We start from the raw sequence: 20,872 nt of genomic DNA, 5'->3' as shown, positions 1-20,872 counted from the left end.
CTCTCAGGCTGCTTACCAGGAGCACTGAGGAAATCAGGGGGAGGACGTGAAGCACTGCAAGAGGCCCCTTCACTCTGCTCTTGTAGCTGTAATTGCTGCCTCTGCCACTTAGCACAGCCCGTCTCTGCCCAACTCCTGCTCCTCCATCAAGCCCCACTTCCTTTCAGCTGTGATCTCTTCACCCCTTTGAGCTCATTTGGTTGTTGATTCTCTCCCCACCCTCAGGTTTTCTCCTGGCTCTCCCACAGCAGAGGCCCTCTTTCAGCCTGACTCACCCAGCACCGAATGATTCCTTCAGTCCCATCCCCACCCTCCCGTGGGGGGCTCCAGTGGCACCCTTCTTTGGTGCTGCTACCTCTTGCATTTCACAGTGCTGAATCCCCTCCTCAAAGGATCCAGTCTTGCACTAAGAACCCACTGAGTTTTCTTCCCAAAAAAGCAGAGGACCAGATCCCACGTCCCTACCAACCCACTCCTCTCTGCCCTTTAAATAGCATCCTGTTCTGCTGATGCCAGTAACCAGGCAGTAGTAGATCAAAGAAGGGCAGGTAGAGGTGACTTTAACATTAAATACTGTCATCTAATACCACTATCAAATTATTTTTTTCTTCTATTTCCTAAAGAGGTCACTCAAAATTTAAGAGTGAAGCATTATTAGTGCACTGTGATGAACAACAGTGTTTATTGTAGTTTATGATTCTCCCTATTCCTCACCCCATCCCCCTGCTCCAACCCTCCCAGAAGTTCTTCAGGGTCTTTCTCATTCCAGAAACTTCCTTTAACTTAACAAACACAATCCTTGGAGCAAAATACATCTCCCTTTCAACATCATCACAGAAGGATACTTAATATTTTAACTTTTTGTTTTGATCTTGAGTGAAAATAAGTGAAAAAAGTCTGAGAAGTGTATTCGAATGAAGAGGAAGACTTTGAGAAAAGTCTGGCATCAGCTAAATAGCAAACATTTCAAACATTAAAATATTTAAATATAAACAAAATACAAACACCTCTAAGAAACAAAGGGGAAGAGCAGAACAATCAGCATACAGCATAGAAGAGATGACAGCATAGAAGAGATGAAACCTCCTCAACAGCTGAACTCAATGAGCTCCAAATGCTCCTACAGGTGATGGGAAATGGGACAGCCAGGGAGGCTGCATAAGGTACGGCTGATGGGTGTAGCTTATAAAGAAGGTTGGGACACGAGGGGAAGCTTTGGTGGGTGTTAGGAAGGTGAGTAGGAGCCTTTTCTTCTGGCCAGATCACTTTGGTTCTCCAGGTGATGAAGTGCTGAAGGCATTTTAAGCCTTAGCTGCTGTGCAAAGGTGTAACGAGAAGGTATTTTTAATGTTTTCTGGAGAGAAGACATTTATGGTGGCTGTCTGTGTGTGTATCAACTTCCTGGGTGCTTGGGGTTGGTTCTTACCCTGAATCTCTTTTCCAATAGAGACTGCAGCCACCTAGTGATAAATACTGGCTTGCAGTAGCAAGGGGACCTTGCTGCCCTGGTGTACATCACTGGCTCCTGTGCTCTTGGATAAATAGTTGTTACAGTTCCTGCTCTCCTCTCTCTACTTGCCAGCCCCCTCTCTTTGTCAATCACTCTTCTCTGGATTCTGGTTTCTTTACAACTGCCGTGCTGTGATGCTGCTTCCTCGGTGGTTTTCTCCTTTTATTCTTGTCTGTCCCCTTTCCTTCTCCTTGCTGTAGTGCTGGTCCTGCAGGGAGAGCGAGCCTCGTCGTGGCTGGTGCATTGCTCCTTGCCCTCTCGCCATGCCTCGGCAGTGAGAGTGGTCCCTCTGCTTGTGTGAGTCGGTGAGGTCTTGACCAAACTCTGACAATGGGAGGTGATGGGAGAGCCTTAACCTGTCCGAGTGATGCCTTTATTGTCATCAGCACCCAGCTCCCTAAATACTCGAACAAACCTTTGTGCAGGTTTTGTGGGGATGATATGTGTGTAGAAATGGTCAGCTGTGGGTGAAGTTCCCTCCTGTGTGGGAATGGTCAGACGTCCTGTAGCTCTTACACAGACATTACTTAGGGCTTGTGCTGCATCCCCTGGTCCCAGTGGACTTTGCTTTCTGAGCACTGAAGGCAATTTGGTGAGGTTCCCAGTGTGGTTTTTGGGTAAAAGCTTTCTGATTTAGTTTAAGATGTCTGGAGAAAGGTTGAATTTAGATTACTGCCTTAGGTCAAAGCTAGCCGCTCTATTGACTAGCTGAATCCTAGAAGAAATATGTTGGAGCCCTCAATGAGTAACTTAATAAAATGAAATAATTTCTCTATTACATTCAGTTCAAATTTATTAAGGTTATTATCCTAAATGAAGAGAATGAATATTAGAAACATACTTTTGAGGTCTATAACTGCTCTCAGTCCATTGTTAAAATACTGTTCAAAATGTAAGTAACTGCCAGGGCACTCCATTATCAGAAACAATGACCTGCCAGGATAACAGTGCAAATGGCTGAACTTAATTTTTTGGCCTAGCCAGGAACAAGAAGAAATATGAAGTACCTTTTAAAGCTGACCTGCAATGCAAGTCTTAACTCCACTGAAGAATTGCTTTACCCACTCACCTCTTCCCATTATCAAATGTAAAAGGCTTTTTGAAAGACTTTCCTTCATTTGGTTAAGTAGAAGGAAAAAATCTGCCTAAACATTTTATTTGAATGTGACAAAATGAAACACTTTGTCTTCCTATATATATAATGTGCTTAAACAATTCAGGACTGGTCTTTCTTATGTTGGCTCTGTGTACTTGGCAAAGGATGCACTTGGAACTTATTTTTTCAAGCTGCCCTGACACAACTAAGACAACATAACTATGCTGTCATGATCCTGTTTCATGTATGAGGCAAGTGTAGTCAAGAGTGTGCTGCTTGGCAGCCACAAATCAGTGGGGAAATTGTTCTTTTTCTAACTTTGAACATTAGTGCTGTTGCAGCCCACATCCTAGAACTGAAACTGGGAATCAGAGTCCCTGTGCTGGTGATATTCAGGTGTGCAGTGTAGAAATAGCCCCTGCCCCAAAAAGGCTTGTGGTTATGACCTTCCCTCCCTGAGTCTGGGAGCTGGGACAACCGGGTTTAATCTCTGAGCCTGTCTTCAAAAAGGAATACTGGCTGGTGCTGGCTCCTGCTCTCCTCTGGTCACCAAACACCAGCAAGTCTTTGGGTTGAGAGCTTTACCCAAAAGCTGTACTGAGAACCTCATCAGTGCAAGCTTGGCTCAGGTGTCTGTGCAGATAAACCCTTGATCTTGGTGTTTGAGCCACCCACTCTGGGGGTTTGAATGTGCCTTCAGGAGTGCAGACATCCATGGGGTTACTAGAAAGGAGGCAAACACCTCACTGAGGCCCTCTGGATTATCCTCCAGAAATGTCGGCTCCGCTGATCAGATGTCTACTTACTATGGGTCCTCATGGCAAGTTATATAGTGTAGCAAAGTCACTGGAGATTAAGACTGCAGTGTGACCCAAGTGCAATGTCATTCTTAATGGGATTTGCATGTTAATTAAAGTTCAGTAATGACTTGATGCACAAGATGGAGAATATGGCAGCTTCTGAGGGCTGCAACAATGTAAGTTTGAAAGTGTCAGAGAAATGGGGATTTTATTTTAAGCTAATGCAGCAGAGTCCTGACTACAGGTCAGATATTCCATAATTTTCATTGCAACACAGGGTGGAAATTATCTGTAGATGTGCACACAACTGCATGCATGGAGTTAGATCTTGTGCTGGAAGTACAAGGTAAGAGGTAGCTACCTTGTTTCTTGGCCATCTGCTGCAACTTACCCTTGCCAGGCACTTTCTGCAGTCCCATCTATCTACATGCTGTCTTCCCAGACTGGATTTCTTCCTAGAAAAAAACACATGTCCTTTTCATGAGAGGATTTTCTCTCTTTCGGGTAATTTCTGCATATGATGAACTTTGGGAGATGGACACACTACTCAGGTGATTGGCAAAGAAAAGTGCTCACCAGACAACACCGGTGGGTAGCTGAATCAAAACATCAGTTTTATTTTTAAGTACTCAAGTCTTCCAATGGAAAATATAACCCTGGCCTGAAAAAAAAAAAAGCAATGAAAATTCAGAACTGTGTATGAGAAATCAGTTGGAAAATCAGCCAGTAGGCTGCAGTAAAACACTCTCAAGGCAGAACATAATGTACTGCTTTGCAGTACAGCCAGACTTTTACCCGTGCACCTGTTGGGTGTTGATGCATAGAGCAGTATGTGCATGCTCCATCTATTGTAGACCTGGTGGAAACTATAACTGGGAGGGAGGGGAAGAAAGAGAGAACTACTCCTCTGTCTTCAGATGGTCCAAACCTGCTCAACATTAAAGGGGAAATTTTAGGAGCTAACCTGTTCCTTGGTTCTTGAGGGTCACATCTTAATAGCCATCTGCAGCCAGGCCTTGGATGACTCCAGGGGCTGCAGATGTTCCTTCTCCTCCACAGCCCATTTTCCATTCCTAAGGAGGCACTGAAGGCTTGGTTTATTGCTGTGATGTATATACAGAAACCCAACCAACTTTAATTAAGAGCACTGCAAAAAGTGCTAAAGTTCAGGAAATTTAAAGATTAAGGCCAAGAGTTTGTTTTCACACGTTCTTAAAATGAACAGATTGGACTTCTCTTAGAAGTAATTTCCCTTTCAAAAGCAAAAAAGATATTTATTGGAAAGTGATTAAAGTTTTCCCTGATATACCAATTTCATTCCAGTTTTGTTAGGAATGGTCTAAGCATTCTTTACGTATGAATTTGAGGATTAAGAAAGATGCACAGCAAAACTAATCTGTTAGTTGCCCGTAGGCAATGAGTTTTTTCTTAGGGAATGAATCAGTGCTTCAAAGATGTATTCAGCAAATAGTCTAGTTGAAAAATGGCTTGTTTCTCTGTTCTGGGCAGCAAGCAAGCTTGTTGCTATCTTTCCTATAAGCAAAATTCTACAAGCAAGTTGAACTGGTTCTTTTTTATTACAAAAAATGAAGAAGTTGGGCTATAATTTAACACAGTGATTAAGCAAGAGTCACTGCCAAAAGAAGCAGTCCTGCCTGCCCTGACTGCTCATTCCTTTTTAATGGCACAAACTTTTGATACTGAGTGGTAAACTGGACTGGGAAACCAATCTGAGATGAATCTGATTCTGTGAATATGTTTGGGGGCAGTGGAAAAGCAAGTCTGAAACTTTCTTGAAATATACCATATATGATTTAATGGATAATGATTTAATTATATAAATCACACATGGTTTAAGGCAACACAAGACACTGTGTAAAAGATATTTACTACCTGCTGAGGAGATCCTAGGCACCTGAGATTTTCACTCAGTTACAAGGGATGCTAGATCAGATGTTTTTGAGTCTACTGTCAGCTGTTACACATCTTCCTTTCTGGACTGATGTATCTGACTGACCTCTGCTGCATCCCCACCACATGCTAGCCCTGATGCTTGGCTTACCTTTGAGCTGCCTTAGAGCTAAGCTGGAGGAGAAAAAAGAAGCCAATGGGGAAGCAAGTGGCTGTGAGCCCAGCTGGGCTGTTTGACTGCGTGCTTAAAAGGAGACTGGTGGGGCACTTGTTCCTGGCTGGAAACTCAACAAGGGATCTTTTTGTTGCTGATCGATAGTTGGGTAGAGTCCCTGAAGCCTGTAAGGCAGCATTGACTTAGATCAGCTGGTGATTTGGTCCTCGTATTTCATTATCTGTCTATTTCTCCATCATTCTGATAAGCATCTCTGAGTGATCTCTTCTGACCTATTTGCGTGGTATCAGCTCCAGAGGCTCCCACAGTCATGACTTAAAAGGACAAAAACAGAGTTGAATTGATCATGAACAGAGAGGGGAAAATGCACTGCTTTTCTCCTCACCCCAAGCCAGGATGAACAGTTATTTAAAGCATTTTGTGAACTTTTAACTGGAAGGGATATGGAACTGTTTCAGTCTCAGCTGAACCCAAACCAAGACTTAGCCAGAAGATGCACTGGTTCAAATCCCAGAGGACAAATACTAAGTTATAAACATTTGTTTAAAATTCATGGCTGCTGTCAACATGCTCACCAGATAATTTCAAAGGGGATATGTGTGAAATGCAGAGACAGAGCCAGTGTAAACTTCCTGCCATTAAAATTCAAATGCCTGTTTGGAGCCCCCTTGCTTCTACAATATTTGATCAATTCAAGAGATCAGGAGCAGGAACCTAGGATTTGAGCCAAAGTTATGGTCGCCTTCTTTGCTCTTCTGAAAAGGCTTTATTCAGAGATGGATGAAGTCAGTCTGAGGATGGGCCTGTTTACCAGTGGAGGTTTGTGTCCTTGGTTGCTGCAAATCCAGGATGTATCAGTGGACTGGTGCATGCTCTCTTCTAGGTTAACTGATCTTTTCTAAAGGTATGCTCAGTAATAAGTCTGCATTTGAGCCACCAGTCAGAGATCACAAAGTGTAAGAGAGGTGGAATTATTCAGATGGATGTTTGATCATCCTTTGCTTCTATGTGATTTAGTGTCTGGCCTCTTCCAAACCGGGTGAATGCCTCTGCTTCTCTCAGAGGTTCTTAAAACTTCAGGTGGATGTGGTCTGCTGCCTTCTTCACCCTGATTTCTTGTCTATGCTGATCTTATGCTGCCTGGTGTCTTGTGCTGGGCTTGCTAACACCTCCTGATCCTTCACAGTCTATGGAGCAGCTTTGCATCGAGTCTTGTGTCTGGAAGCTGCTGTCCCCTTGCTGTGCAGTGTCTCTCCAATCCTGCTTTTTGTCGCTTTTCTACCTGCAATCACTTGTCTTCCATTGCTTAATCCTCCAAAACAGTTTGCAAAGGAATTGCTTGTAGATGCAAATTTGCCCCAGGCCTGTAGAACTTTATGCCATGGCTTCAAGTTTAATAAGAAACCATCTTCATTAGGACTGAAAATGACTTCCAGTTCCTCCCAGTCCAACAGCTGTTTAGCCTCATTCTGGCTGCCAGTTGCACACACCTGCATGTTGCAGCTGTGCGTGCTGCTAAAACACTGTATCGACAGCCGAGTAGCCAACACCTGGAAGACATAAAGTATTTACAATTCGGAACAAGAACAAAACTCCCTCAATAAAAATACTTGTAGGTGATCTGTAGTCTTTCAAGTGGCTGATGCAGAAAACATTTTTTCTTCTGATCACTGGGCTGGGGGGAAGATGGAAAGCTAATTTGTTAGCAGGCCTGCTTGCATGTTTGTGAGCAGTGGAGGTAAATGCCCACCAGCCTCTATGCTTGGGAGAACAGCAGACAGACGAGGGAAGTTTTAGCAGACAGGAATTCATTAGGCTGGAAGCTCAAGAATGAGGAGAGCAGTGAAAAGACTTGCAAAAGGAAATGTTGTTTGGGGAATGTCCTCATGACGAGGACAAATCTGATATATTATAATGTCTTCAGGGAAGTTGTGGAAGAAACTCCCTTGCGTGAGCTGAATTTGGCCCTGCCTTTAACATGGGCTTCATTTTTCTGTGTTTTTCAGAGCAGCCCTCGTACCAAAGTGTTTGCAGTACACAAACGGCTTTGCAGAGCGCCTGTATGTGGGGGGTGCCTGGCTCCTGTGGACTGTCCTTAGGAATCAAATCTTGTCTTGAAAAACGGCCCTTAAATAGACGCGAGGATGATTTGACAGCTTGGATTCACAATGAGGAAGGTGAATACCTGTACATCACTAAGGCAACCAGAGGCAGAGCAGGGAATTGAGCAGTTTCTGGATCCACCAAGCACCAGGCTGGACTCTGACCATATTTTCTCTTACCCTGTAGTCTGCCCAAGGATGATCCTGTACTGACTGCAAAGTTGTGGGGTAACAGGCTGGATCCTGCGTGGTCCTTTCTTGTCTTGGAGGACCCTTGTTAAAGGCACAACAAGAAGCTGGTAAGTCTGCGTAAGTACAGCTGGTTCCTCGCTGTTGTGGAGCAAAGCATATGGCCTAGTGGTGGAGCTGGTCAGTGCTCCCCTTGCCTGGGTCTTTGGACAAACTGGTGTGTGTCCTGTGTTGAAACAGGGTGACTGTCAGATATCACTCAGAAAAATTTGGAAGATACCAGCAGGAGTCTTCATGGCAAAAGGCAAGTGAAGATGAACCTCTTCAGAGATTAAGCACTACTGCACAGTGTTACAAAGGATTAAGGACACAGGAGCAGCAGAGGTGTAAGCAAAACCCAGAAAATGCTTCCGGAAGTACGTGACTTAAATTGACACAGGAGATTTATTTTTTTTTCCCACTCCCATTAGGTTGGCTCTTGGAAGTAGGGGAGGAAGAAGTGAAGTCCCGTCCATACAGCAGACCTTCCTGTTGCAGGAGGTTGCTGGAGCAGGAGGTATCAAATGAGTTTGAAACAGCATGGGTGACTTTAGGGACAATAACTTTCATTATGGTAGGCCAACTGAGTGTTGTCTGGATGGAGCTCCTCAGCCGTCATCCCCTTGGTGTCTGCAACCACGAGGCTGGCTGCTGCTTCCACTTTCTAGCATTAAGTGTCTTTAAATAAGAGGGTAAGGGGTGTGTGTGGGGAGAAACTGAGCCCTGATGTAATTTTTCCACCCACTTCCCTTCCTGGAGAGGCAGCAGGCGTACTGCAAGCTTTCAGAGTGAGCAAAAGAGCATGGGTGGGATTTCTATGTGTTGAAATTGGCCTGGGCAGTGGAAGAGAAACTCCACCCTTCTGTTTTCTGTAGTGGATTTTCTTAGCCTCGTTTCCTCAGGCAATGAGGCTAATGAAATTACAGCGCCTTTCTGTCAGCCTCCCTAATAATTTTTGGGTCAATTAGACCGTTTCTCTAGGATTTCATATGGAAAAGATGTTCCAAAGGATTTAGGGTGGGATATTTCATGAGATGAGTCTCACTCTGGAGGCACTTCTTTCCAAGAAAAAATTGGACCTCCAACCTGAACTGGAGACATGCTGTAGATGGCAATGGCTAGACAAGGTGAATCTTATGTTCTAGAAGTTCCGTGAAAAGAAAGGGTTTATTGTTCTCATTCAGATGTTTTTTAAGTAAAACAAGAGTAATCATTTGAAACTTTGCAGGACTGTCAGGTTGATTGGTTTTCATCAGTCTCCTGAATTCACAATGTGAATTCACAATGAATTCACCTGTCCTACCACAGAGGAGCTGCAGCAGGCTGTAGCACCCTGGTGCAGTGGCAGAGGTCCCCATGGAGGGGGTTAACAGAGTTGAAAAGAGGCAAAGGTGCATATCAGGGCCCTTTCATTACAGCAGACCGTGGATTTATTTGTGCAATGGTTGTCTGCTGAATTACTCCACCACCCAAACTGGAGCTACTCTAAGTAGGAGAAAATGAGCTCTGTCAACATATGAGCTTTGCCATGAGACTACTTGATGATTGCAGACTTGGCTCCTTTGGAGAATAGCACTTCTTGCTGCTGGTAGGGCCTGGTCCTGGAAAAGGGGACATCCAGAGTGCTGCATGTCTGAGACTGTCTTCAGCACGTGAACGGGTTCTGGGATTGCCCTGTTCACTCATCTCACAAGGCAGCAGTCTGCATCCCCATATTGCTCAGGAAAGGAGATGAGAGGTGAGTGTGATGGTCCATTTTCCCCTTGTAAGGTATTGTATTGTCTCTATGCCTTTATTCAATGATCTTATTTGGATGGTCTCGGTGTGGGGATGGCATCTAGGGAAATCCTGTGTCTTGATGATGGGTCTGATATCACTGACCTGTGGTGGACAGGGCAGGCAGGATTGCTTGGAAGAAACACATCGTTTTTGTGTGCCTTGTATGTAATGTAATCTTTCTCTGAGCCTCTTTCCCGAAGCCTGTTGAGGCAGGAGCTGCTGCTTTGCCAGGCCTGTGAGCAACATTTAACGCAAGAGGTACTGCGAGGATATTGAGCAACCACGGATATACAATGTGAATGGAAAGGATAAAAGATGGCCTGCTTTCCTGGAAAATGAAGTCTTCATTTCAGTACTTATGTTTTGTCTTCATCACAACAGGTTAGCTTTTTATTCCAAATGCTATTTTTAGTAGGGGAGAAAAATACTGAAAAATTTAATGGAAAATGTTCTGCCCGCTGTAATCCCAATTTTGCATGGACACAATTATGAAGCTTCATCTAGGTGACTGTCTGGTCTATACCTCCTGTTTGTTTTTAAAAATTCCCATTTCAAATGCCTCTTATGCATTTCTATTATATGTAAGTCTGTTAGATGGATAAGCTATTTCTGACCTTCCAGAGCAGTAAACCTCACAGCTCCCTTGACTCGGTCTGAGAAATTTCCACTGCTTGACATATTAAAAATATATGGAAGTCTGCAATGAGAGCAGATTAAGCTTTATGCCTGTGGAAATTCATTTAGATAACTCCAGATCAGCTGGTGCATGGAAAAATCATTTGAAGAAAAAAAGTAAAACCACTTCTGAAAAGCACAGCTGATGCTGTATGTTGAGGAGGAGGAGGACTTTTTTATAAAGCATCTTTCATTCCCAGAGCACTTACCAACCTATATATAGAAATCATTTCCCTCTTCCCTTAAGAGCAGCCAACTCTGGGGCGGAATGCTACAGTTGATTAACTGGGCTCAGCATTACCATCTAAGAGCTTAGCAGAAGACAAAACTTAGTCCAGCTGGCTCCATCTGACTGTAGACTTCTCCTTTATGCAGTGTGGAGGCCAAAATTGGCACAACCTCCATGGCCTGGTGGTTGTGGGGTGACCATAGTGGTTTTACAGGGACTCTTTAGTTGCAGGGTGCTGAACAGATGGATGCCAGGCCCCTAGATGCGGCATTGGACTTCGAGGTATCTGCATCAAGCAGGAGACAGCCTTGAGGAGGGATCTTCTTTGAGTGACGCCTTCTTGCTTGCTTGCTAAGGACCAAGTTATCCCTCGACTTCCAATTCCTCCCAGGATGTCTCTATCTATTCTACTGTGCAGACATAACTCTGACCTGTTGGTGTGCACAGGGGACTGGGGACAGAGCCAACCCTAGGGAGTCAGCTGTAACTCTGAGCAAGCAGCAAAGGGGTTTGAGGAGTTCCCATTCCTATGGGCCGCTCTCCAGCTTGCTTTAATCATTGTTAAATGGGGTGGGGTGAGGGTGTGGGGACAAATGATGACATGGTGGCCCCTTGAGTCCATTCTGCCCTGGAAAAAAGAATAAAAGGAAAGTCTGTTGGAGAGCTGGCTAGTGATGGATTCCCAGTGCCACCAAGATTTGGGAGGTTCAATTAATGTTTAAATGTCCTGCTCTGTTTCTCCCCTCCTGGGTGGAGTCCTTCTCCTGTGACACACTATGGGCAGATTGTCTTGCCCACTCCTGCGTTTCTGCATGTTTCCATATCGTTTCTGCTGCTGGCTCAGCCTGTGTGAGAGCTTTTCTTTCCTGGCTTGTCTTGTGAGTTAACAAGTCATGAGAGCTATCAGTCTGGCCTGTGAGTCCTGTGGTAAAGCAAGGCCCTCCCTCACTACCTGAATAAGATGCTTGGGATGCATTTTCTGCCTGCAGACTTCTGCTGGCAGAAGATTTGTCTCCAGCTCTGGTTCTGGCCATTCTCCACTTTCCAGGACTGCAGCAATAATTCTGGAAACCATGACCCCAGCAGGTCAAAGCTCGATGCCGGAGGAAAGCACTTCCCTGGCTCTTGTCAGCTGCTCTGGGTTGCCCCTCTATTCTGAGGGGCTTTCATCTGCTCTTACAGCCTGCTTACCCTTGTGTTAAATACTGGAGCTGTTCTCTTCCTGGGTCAAAAATCATGCCTCTTAACATGTGCTCCCCTGCCTGATGTCAAGGGGTGATGCTCACCCTGTATTAGGGTGAACAGAGTGGGGACAGTGCTGAGGTTTTATGTAGATTACCTCGTACTGGCTGGCAGAAGATGCTATCAGGTAGAAAGGGGGACAGAAAGGTATTGTTTTTTTTTTTGACACCTAAAATCTCATTGCAGGACATCAGTGTATCCATTTGGACCTGGGTGGGCAGTGAGGCTCTTCTTCCATAATAAGCCATAGATCTTTATCCTTGGCTGTATTTCAAGCCTTATAAGAAAGGGTTTGTATTCCTGACCAGCACCCTCTGCACTGTCACATAACATCCAAACACTGTTTCTCCTCCCTATTCTGCCACGGGCATCCATGTTTCCAGAAATGAAAAAAGAGGAAGAAAGAAAAACCCATTGGACTCCTGTGCTTTTTTTGGTCTTAACTCTTTTCTTTTCCTTCCAGTTTCCTTCACGTGTTTTATAAGTTATAGCCTCCTTCTCCAAGCCTTGCTGCTTCCCTGTCCTCAGCCCATCACAGCTACAACCACACTGCTGCTCCTACAAAACCTTTTTCCTGCTTGTCTCAGAGCCGCGGCCCTGCCTTGACCGGGACTTTCAGGCCGACCTTCGAGCTCAGGCCTGCTCCTGCCCACAAGGCCTCTCTGGTGGTACCTCCCCCCAGCAGTGGAAATGACTGCTGTGGCTTTTCATTTTAGGTATAAAACCTAGCGTTTCTTTGAAAAGAACCCAAGAGGCTTTCTGTCTGTTCTTGATTTCAATTAGTCACTGAAAATTGGGAGTAAAGAAAGCAGCTTGCTCCTCTGCCTTAACTACAGGAGAGCTGCAGGGAGGGACAGTTTTGGGGGCGAGTCCAAGCCCTGTGTGTACATGGTCTTTTGGAGGCAGGCATGAGGCCCTTTTGCCTGTTCTCCTGGCCAGCTGCACACCAGCACAGGACTGGAAGCTGTGTAACAAGGGTAAAAGCAGTTCTCTGAGCTAATGATCTGTGGGATCAGAGCTGCCTGCAGGCATCTGGTAGGGCTGGTTCACACCTTGCTTGCAAGCAGCCTCTGCAAAAATACTCCGGGGTATTTTCCAGAGGAAAGCACTGTGAAAGATAGTGTGGTGGCTTTGCAGATGCCTTATATTTTTTTTTGCTGATGCTTAAGCTAACAGCTTTATTTCTGGCTTGTTCGACTGTGCTGCCATTGCCGGCTTTCCTCCTGTGCTACTTCTGCTTTCTGCCAGTGGAGACTGCACAGAAAGCAATGGACTTGGTTTCTTAAATACAGAGGTGACAAAGTAGGCAAGGCGATGCCATCTTCTCCTAGTGTCCCTTTTATTTTCTGCTGTTAAGTTGAGGGGGAGGGGAGGAAAGCAAAGGAAGTTTACTACATGGCTACCTACTATGAGACCTGATAAATCTGCCAGACAATTTATTTGATCTTTGAACCCTGGGGTCCCTTGGAGACAGGCTTGGAGGCCTGCAAAAGCAATCAGAAAGAATATAAAAACCTAATGAGGCCTGGACTTGATCCCCTTCTCCAGGTGAAATTTACAGCAGCTGGCAGAGAATCAGAGCAGTTTAAAAATTATAAAATGTGTGTGTATAGATAGCGTATGAGAATGCATGGAGTCGCTCGAGCTTTCTGCTGTAAGCGCTATCCTTTGTGCTCGTGGCATTCCATTTTAACAGTGGCCCCTGTCTGGATTTCACAATATCCTGCTGCAAAGGATTTGTTTAAAAGAAAAAAAAAAAAAAAGTGTTTCTTAGATTTAGCATCTTGTTCCAGGCCTAGTTTGTAAGACATTCCCCCAAGCAGAAGGAGAGATGTTAAATGTCCCTATCTGACTTCAGAGCACAAGTCCCATTAACTCTGCTCTGCTTTGTTGTGGGTGTAGGATTGGAAATATTTACCTTGTTCCCTGTGCCAATGTAATGAGATGGCTTCAGGAGAATCAAGGTGGCTGGAGATGAGTCTAGCAGAAGTTTCCTTTTGTGGCAGCAGTGGTGCTGTGTTACTTGTGCAATTTCACTCCTCCTGCTGTAGCTCTGCCTGATGGGACTGAAAGTTGTGTGGTATATTGGTGGATAATTACATAAATGCAACTGCCTGCCACAGCTTTTTGGACACAATACTAATTAAAGGTTCAGAAACCTGAAGATTTGGGCTGAAATCCATCTGAAGTAGTAGGCAGTTGAGATTTTTCACTAGAGTTTGCTGTTGTCAGAAAATTTTAAGCTGATAAAAACAAGCTTTGTGTTGCTTTCTTTCACTGTTGTGGAAATCTTAGTTTTGCTAAGATCTTAAATGGAAGGGGTACACCTGGCACGTAGAAATTACCTTGACAGTACAATATCTTAACGTAGTGAAATAACCAATAGTACTGTGGTGTCTGAGAACCTTCAGCCAGCACCTGGGACAACTGTCATCTGGCCCTGCTGCTGATTGTATGGAGAAAGGCCCACCAGTTCCCACCTTCATCTTCAACAACAGGATATCCAGATGGGTGGTGACTCCCCAGCTTCCATGCTGAAAGCTCCCCTGTTTGTGAGCAGGGTGGCTGTGTGAAATACAGTAATGAATAGGATGGAGCTGGGCACAAAGCCAATGGAAGGATGGGTCAGCTCCATCAGAGTTGGTGGCGTGTACCTTATAGTGACAATCGGGTAGGGTAGGACATGTACCCATGTTTGCTTCCACCTCCCACTGTGCCCACCACAGGTGGTACCAACCCAACTCCCTTTTCCTAGAGGTTAGGGCACCCACAGCCTTGCTTGCAAAGTAACTCATGAGGATGGTTCCCAGCTTGCTTCAGATAGTCAGCCCAGTAATGTGCAAGCTCAAACCTACCCCCCGTGACAAGTTAGTTTTGGCTGCTTGCTTGCTGAAGGTCAGGGAGCACTCACATGACACCTTCTTCTGTCATGGCAGTGGCAGAAACTGTGAGCAACCTCCCTCACCAGCAGCCTCCCAGCTGGACATGAGCAGGACTTCTCAACTGCAGCTTTGTTTTTCACTGAGAAGTGCACAGTGGGTTCAAAGGAAGCATTTCTGGAATTTGTGTTGATTTTGGACAAATTGTTCAGATGGAAATATCCAACACTTTAAATATCATTGGGGGGAGGTCTAAAGAGCTCATTTCAATCTTTTCAACCCAAAACTTTGGATTGGAAGTGAAGTTCTGTTTTCAAAATTTATGTTCATTTTTATTTTTAATAAAAGCTTTTAATAAACTCAAGGAGGAAACAAGACATTTCATTTTGAGTCTGGTGATGGGCTGTGTTCAGCCCTACAGTGACACTTTTATGGCTCTTTGGTTTGCTGAAAATTTTTAAATATTTCTGTTTTGTTCTGATCTGAAGCAAATCTCTTTTCCAGTTTCTCAGATTTGCTTGTGAACTGAGAAATCAGAGATCTGCAGAAAATAACAGCACCGGCTGGCTCTGCTCAACGCCAGCAGGATCATGACAAAACCAAAGGCTGTTCCTGCCTGGTGCTGGCACCTACTGCACTGAAGTGAGACAGCAATTCTTCCTGCATGACAGAAGGCAGGGTCTGGTCCAGCGCCTGAAAAGGTCAGTTGAGTCACTGTCTTGAGCTGGCCTTTGCCCTGGGAGCAAAGCTCCAAGCACCAGCTCTTTGGTGGATTATTAACGTTGTAACTGGATTGGGGTCCAGCACCTTAACTTGGAGACAATTTTTTAATTTTATAGAGTCCAGGAGTGTTTGGGTTTCAGGCATGTTTGAGGAATGGCTTAATCCCATCTCTTTAGCCTAGAGAATGAGCATGCAGCAGGAAAACTGGGCTCTGTATCCAATGGACATGAGAAATCACAGGAAACTGAGTCATTCGGCCACCTTGAAAGATAGTGTTTAAGACTATTGCTTCATTAAGCACCCTGAGGCCTCCAAACCAGTCTAATTAGCTCTCCCAAAGTCCTAGGGAGCTGTTTCTTACGTGGGCTGCTTTAACCTTGTATGGTCCTCCAATTCCACTCCACTCTGCTGCTTTTCCAAGGCTCTGTGGACAGGACCTGATGGGTTTGTACTGCAGAAATCCTCCAGCCAGCTTGATTGGAGGTGGCTGCAGGATGTGGCAGCTCCCTCCCACCCCTCATTGCCCCCATAGATGCTGGGGTGTAAGTAAGTGAGTGGGGAGAGGTGCAAGTGCTCAGCTTCTGCCCTGCTGGGGAGTTGAGATGAGGGCAGGACATGTGGCCTGCTCCTCAGCTGGGAGCTGCTGCCAAATTGGGCAGTTTAGATGTAACTTCAGAGAATGAGGTAGATCTGAGCAAGCAGCGAGCTTCAGTCATCTTAAAATTATTGCACACTTAAGGAAGGAGAGATGTTGGAGGCAGCTCTGACCAGGCATGAGACTGGAAATCAGCTAAAAAAACTCCTTTTCTTAAAAAAAAAAAAAGCCCACAAACCCTCACAGCCTGTATTTTCTATGGAAACTGTAAAAGGAGTCCCTGAGCAACAATTGCTCTGTCTGCTGTAGCATTTCAGAAACATGCCCTGGAAAGTCTACTGTCTCCTAATAGCTCACTGGCTACTAAATGTAAATGGCCAAGATTTATTTGGGGTGAGGGAGATGAAAGGGAGTCAAGTTTATAGTCTCTTTGCATTTTGGTTTGTAACAACCCCAGGCTCAGGCAAATGGAACTGCCTGCAGAGACTCTCCTGCTCTGGATAAATTTGCAAAGCCAGAACCGCAGTGAGAAAGGGCAGGGTTTCGTTCTCTCGATACCATTTACTGACATTCCCAAACGTTCGTATGTCTGTTGTTACAGCCCTTGGTGCTGTAGCGTTTGAGTGTCTCTCAAACACTAATTAAAGGAATGAATCCTCCAGACATCCCAGCCACTGTGCAGAGCTGTCGGCTACGGTAGATGAATGCTGGTTTGACTCAGGGGATGCTGACGCTGTTCATTAAACTACTGACTGCGTCCAAGCTTCAGCCCTTGCTTGGAAATGATCCGAACTACTGAGACTCCTGCTCTCCCCCGACGCCTTCTTGGAGTGTGCTCGCGAGTCCTTGAGGAGCTGGATGCTACCATTGCTGGAGTTTTCCCGTAAATGCAGCTTGGACTGGAAACCATGTGGAAATTCCCAGAACTAGCAGCAGTGGTTTAGATATCCCAGATTACCTCTGTGCTGGAGCAGGGAAGGTGTGCTGCTGTACTTACGTGTGTGTCAGGAGAATTGGGAAATGCTCCTCTCCTGGTCTTTAGCACTTCTAGGGTGTCTTTGCTGAGGGGCAGTGGGAGGAAGTTGGGAAGTTACGGAGCTGTGGCCTCCAACCCAGGTAAATGAGTGATGTGATAATGCTGTGGCCCAAGAGTCAGCTGTGCTAAAGCCTTCATGTTTGAGATGGGATCAGCAGACCAGCAACTTGAAGGAGGAAATTGTATGTACACCACGACCTGACCGTTGCCTCCTGAAGAGCAATTGATATCCTGCCACCCTTAAAACTGGTCAACTTGTAGGAGGGGAAAACCTGATAGACACCCATAAAATGGGGGCAAACTGACCTCTGGAGATGCCCCTCTCTAGTCATTAATCCAACCATTTGGACTCCTTACAAGCTGCAGAGAGGAAAAGAGGTGATGTGAATCCCACCCAGAGTTTTGAAAGGTAGCTGCTCTGATTTAAAGCTCCAAGCAACCAAAAGCCTAGGGTGTCTCGAGGTGCATAGTTTCAGCAGTTAATTCCCCACATTGTCAGAAAACTTCCATTTCATTTCAGTGCTGAATTTGCCTCCTTTTGGCTTCTGACTCTTGGATTTCATTATTCAGTCATCAGCTGGCTGATTAAAGAGCTGTCTCCTATCAAAAATCTCTCTTCTATGCAGGTACTTGTGGGCTGTGATCAAATCACCTCTTAACCTTCTCCTGGATAAGCTATTAGCTTGAGATACTTATGGCAGATTTCCCAGACCTCAAACTGTACTTATAGCTCTTTCCTGAACCGCTTCCAATTTTCCTTTTTATTTTTTTCCTCTCCCCAGTGTCTTTTCTGAAATGGGGACACCAAAATGCGACAGTGCCTCTGGTCAGGTCTCACAGCTACCATGACATGAGTAAAGGATGTGCTATCTTCCTTGTCGTACTGGCTTGTTTATACTCAATGGCTGATGCTGGGAATTGTATTGTCAGTGACCCCAAGAATGTCTCGGGATTTGAGACTCTCTGGGAATGTACTTGCTGAATGTGACCTACTTTCCTTGTTCCTGGAATTTCAGCCCGGTAAGAGGAAAGCCAGCCCCTGGTTGGGGCAGACAGGTCTTGATGAGACCAAGGTTCAGCTCCCTGTCTGCCAGAGGCTCCTGGAGCAAGTCCAGCTGGGTCCTTTGGGGCCTGATTGCTGGGGTGCTAGCATGGGTGTATAGCATGTGTGGTTCTGATTTGGGGCAGCCATGAGCCTGTTGAGAGTCCCTTCCAGACCCATTAGTATTAATCTCACCTACTCCCTTGCTTTCTGCCTGCATGGAAAGGGTGACTTGGAATGGCGCAGATGTAATGGAGCTGTGGCTAAGAAGGCTAAGAAGGACTTGTTGCATTAGCTGCAGGAACAGGTATTAAATGGCAGGAGACATTTATTTGCATAGTTTAGGTGGAGATTCCAGAGGAATAATGCAGTATCTCTTTTCACTCTTTTTTTTTGTCACCTGTAGACTTTAACACCAATTATTTGGTATTATTTTCCGCTGTATACGTTAGATCAAGAGCAGATTCCCTTTTGAGATCACAGTGAAAGCATGTGCATATGGCATAACGTCTTCCTGATTGCAATTATTGTGGAAGAGATCACTTAACTGGTAGTGTAGTTTGTTTTCAATCAGAGTGGTGTGCATGCAACAGTGCTCTTCAGGCAAGTTTAATGTTGGTGCAGTTGGCTTTCAGTCTTGTTTGTGGTACTATAAAAAAAATAGTGTGTGTATACATTACATATACATAGAATGTTATCTAATAGTCAATAGTTGATATATGTAATTAATATGATGTACTTCTGCATGTTTGACAAGACTTGTGGTCCATAAGTCTGTTAAATATTATGATTTACACTATGCATTACTCTGCTCTTCACTCTTACATAGGGGCTGTGGAATAGTAGGCAGAAGGGAAAAGGCTATTGTTTAGCAATTGCTGTCTAGGGGGTAGTTGAGGGAAATGTAAATTATTATAATTACATATTTAAATGTTTTCAAGGTTGCCTAAAACCACAGCTTCAGAAGAATAGAGCTGGGTAATAATTCTAGAGAGAGCTAAATCCATCCTGAAAAATACTGTTTTGGAACAGAGTAGAATTATTTCAGGTGGAAGTGAGAGATGGGAGGGGAAAAAACAAAATGAAAGTTAAAATCCCTTCATCTTTGCTATGAGCGAGTGGATTTCTTGATACAAAAAGAAAACAAACAAAAAAGCAACCCTTACAACAAAACAACAACAACAAAAAACACAAACCCCAACCACACCACGACCAAAATATAACAAACAAAAAAGAACTTAGCTGTAGCTAAGTCAAGGAGGCAGCGAAGTTGAGCAGAAAGCTCCTGTTTTTGGGCCAGCTGCCCTGTTGCATGACACCGGGGCACGTGCCCCGCCTCCCTGCTTCGGTCCAGCCAAGCTGGGTGAAGGGAGATGGGACCTTGTTTGGAGACACCAGATGTTGCATCTGGTCCTTGGTTTCCTGGGGCGGGTTTGGCACCTTGAAGCTACCTTGGCCTGAGATGGGGCGAATACTTGAGCAAATCGGACGTGCTGTGTTTACTTCTGCTCGGCGTGTGCCCAGAAACACATGGACGAGCTGGAGAGAGTTAAGAGGATCAGAGATAACTGAAGAGCTGGCGAGGCTCGCTTTAAGAGGAAAGATGTAAAGTACAACATCCTGCGCTGGATCATCTGGGGCCCGTGATTAATGTTAGCTGGAGAGGAGGTCCCAGCTAAAGCTGGGACTTGATAATGGTTTAACAATAGTGAAGATGTCAACGCCGTGGAGGGTAATGTATTGCTTAGCGTGGTCTAATGAAGTTATAATGATGAAGTAATAGGATGAGATGAAGAAGATTGTTTAGGCCATCAGTGAAAGCTGTTTGGCTTGGAATTGTCCTCTGTGTGTAAGCCACGTTGACTGCAGCTTTTAATACTAAAATGGGCAATATAATTAAAGGCAAGAATCCTCATTAGCTGAAAGACGGATGCAGCGGTCCAACAGGTCTGTTTGGTTTCTGATTATTTTTAAACCAGAGAGTTACTGCAGACAATAGGTGAAAATTTATTCTCTGTGACTTTCCAGGCAAGGTTTTTTCTTTTTTTTTGTTTGTTTTCCAGGTGCAAATATTTGAGAATTCTGACAAAACCAAGCACATTTTTGGGTGATGAGTGCAATCAAAATCTAAACTTTTATTTCAGCATCATCCACTGGAGGGGGGAAAAAACCCAAGCAGCCATCATCTCAGCTCCTCCTACATTCCAGATGACAGCATCTCTTTACTCTTGTTGGGGAAGTAATCGTAACAGAAATGACCCTAATTCTTTTCTGAAAGACCAATGATGCCAAGGTCAGAGAGAGAACTCTATGGGGTCCGAGGATTTGATCCAGTAAGCGGTTATGCACCCATACATTTTACATCCCTTTTCTTTTGGTAATGCCTTTGTGTAATCGGACAGGTGCATTGTATTTTGAACATATTTTTTCCATTATCTGCTGGGGTAGCTTCAACTTATCACTGAGATTCATAGGAACTGGATGGCTTTTGCAAGGGAGTTTCTGGATGGAACACATTAGCTGCAGACTGGGGTTACTGCCAGTGGCCTCCCCGTGAACTTGTAATCCTGGCCTTTGAGTAACAACTGTGAAAAATCAATGACGATCGCTTCCATTTTTCATGCCGCCGCTGCTGGCTTGTAAGGCCCATTTTTCTCTTCCCTCTTTCTCTTTTTGTTTTCTCAGTGGCAAGGAAAGAAACAAGGCTCAGGAATTAGACAGCAAACTGTCATTGAACAGATACACAGCTGGGGTTCCCCTTAGGAGGCTTTTTTTTAAATCATGAAAAGCCAAAGAAGACTCTCAGCAAACACTGCTGCAGGATACGCAGGGTGGGTTCATTCAGCACCC

General features: G+C 44.8%; 1 long non-coding RNA gene across 10 annotated transcripts; it reads left to right on the top strand.

Annotated features, from left to right (window-relative positions):
• The first annotated feature begins 1,173 nt into the window (after positions 1-1,173).
• LOC310899151 lies at positions 1,174-20,153 on the top strand. 10 transcript variants are annotated; one of them, XR_014584039.1, is made up of 10 exons: positions 1,174-1,233; positions 7,499-7,669; positions 7,782-7,893; positions 8,024-8,169; positions 8,254-8,339; positions 9,241-9,560; positions 9,802-9,982; positions 15,131-15,327; positions 16,607-17,606; positions 17,763-20,153. It is a non-coding gene; the product is annotated as an uncharacterized lncRNA (long non-coding RNA). The 10 variants fall into 10 exon arrangements; XR_014584035.1 differs by having other exon boundaries at positions 9,415-9,560; positions 16,607-20,153; XR_014584036.1 differs by having other exon boundaries at positions 9,374-9,560; positions 16,607-20,153.
• Positions 20,154-20,872: the final 719 nt, after the last annotated feature.

This window comes from Anser anser (assembly GCF_964211835.1).
Source record: "Anser anser genome assembly, chromosome: 4".
Lineage (NCBI taxonomy): Eukaryota > Metazoa > Chordata > Aves > Anseriformes > Anatidae > Anser > Anser anser.
Note: the sequence above shows the minus strand (reverse complement) of the source record. Positions and strands in the feature narration are given on the sequence as shown.